Here is a 1,552-nt window from a genome sequence, read left to right on the forward strand (position 1 = left end):
CTTCCAGGAGGGTGGCAATCTTTGCTCGGCAAATGAGCTGTGAAGTATTTAGCAGATGGGCTGTGCCAGGATCTCAGTGAATTCCTTTAAAATCCACTTTGACACACCATCAGGACCTGCTGCCTTTCGAGGATTGAGTTTTTGTAGAACAGAATAAACATCAGTCTGAGAAAGCACAGGTGCGACAAACTTCTCATCATGTGAAGGAAGAGAATCCAAGGGCTGATATTCCTGCATTGGCTCTAAAAGAGCGTTGTTAATCAGATTTACGATTTCCTGAAGATCAAGAACATTAATTTGATCCAGATGAAGTTGGGAGCAGAGATCGTCGGAGTCAGTAGCAGGAGTCATACCTGCAATTTTTTTAACATCATTCCCCACTGACTTGGTTTAGACTCTTTTAGGTGTTGTACTTTTGATGAAAAAAAACGAGCACGACAGATCTTTCTTTCGCAGTTCACACAATTTCGATGTAAACGGAAGAGTTCTTTGTCATCATTTTTAAATGCTCTTTGACAAAGCTTGATGAGATTTTTTTGCTCGGGAGTAAACCATGGTGGACCCTCCCAACCATGATATACCACAGAAGACAGACCACAACACCGGGATCTACATGCCCTACTCTTTGCGACAAGTGTGCGGGTTCTTTTACATCCCACAGGATTATGAACATTGAAGGGTTGTGAGACGGTACCTGCGGCTTATCATCCTTATCCGAGAAGACTAGAGAGTCTAACCATTTGCAGATGTAATTACAAAGGCAGCACTTTCTCCTCAGTTATTTAAAGACCCTGATTGTTGGTCCGGCCGGAGTTGAACTCACGACCTCCTGCATGACAGCCCGGTGCTCAACTGAGCCACTGGTGCGTGGTGGTTCCAGAAGAACGTTAGATAATTAATTTAATAGCCATGAAAGTTAGTGAATAGAGGCAGTTGTGACGAAATTCTGAGGACTAGAATACCTTCGTGATTTAGTATGGACACCTTGCATGTTCGGGGGCCTTGGAAACAAGTTACTGGAGTCATACATCTGTCAAAGTGCTAGGCCCAGGTACTCTCTGGGGGGCCACCAGGGTCTACCGCTCCTTCACTTTGTCCAAAGTCATCGGCACACTTGACCGAAATAATGGCGGAAGGTGCAAATAGTGGCTGTGTAATTCTTTGTAGACCACCCAAAAACAAGAAATTTCGTGTGACATTCAAAACATTTTTGGGAAAGTCTGGGTCGTTTACTGTTTCTGCCATTTCAAAAGTGATGTGATTCTGAAGAAGAGCGCCTAAAGTCTCTTTACTCTGTGTTTCACTTTCACTGTTTGCCCTGACGAGACAGCATAAAAGCCGTAAATTGTGAACTCAATGACATTACTATTGTACTTCAAGAGCTACAACAAGTCACAAGATTAGTGGAGACATTTCACCTTGTTGGGGCATTCTTAATCGACCTATGATCTCCCTTGCTGCACTTCCACCCGCCTTCCCTTAATAATATTGCTAGCAATACAAAAACATGCGGAAAACGTGAAGAGTCAACATAGAAAGGGGAGGGGGAGGC

Source organism: Montipora foliosa, chromosome 3, assembly GCF_036669935.1.
Source record: "Montipora foliosa isolate CH-2021 chromosome 3, ASM3666993v2, whole genome shotgun sequence".
NCBI lineage: Eukaryota > Metazoa > Cnidaria > Anthozoa > Scleractinia > Acroporidae > Montipora > Montipora foliosa.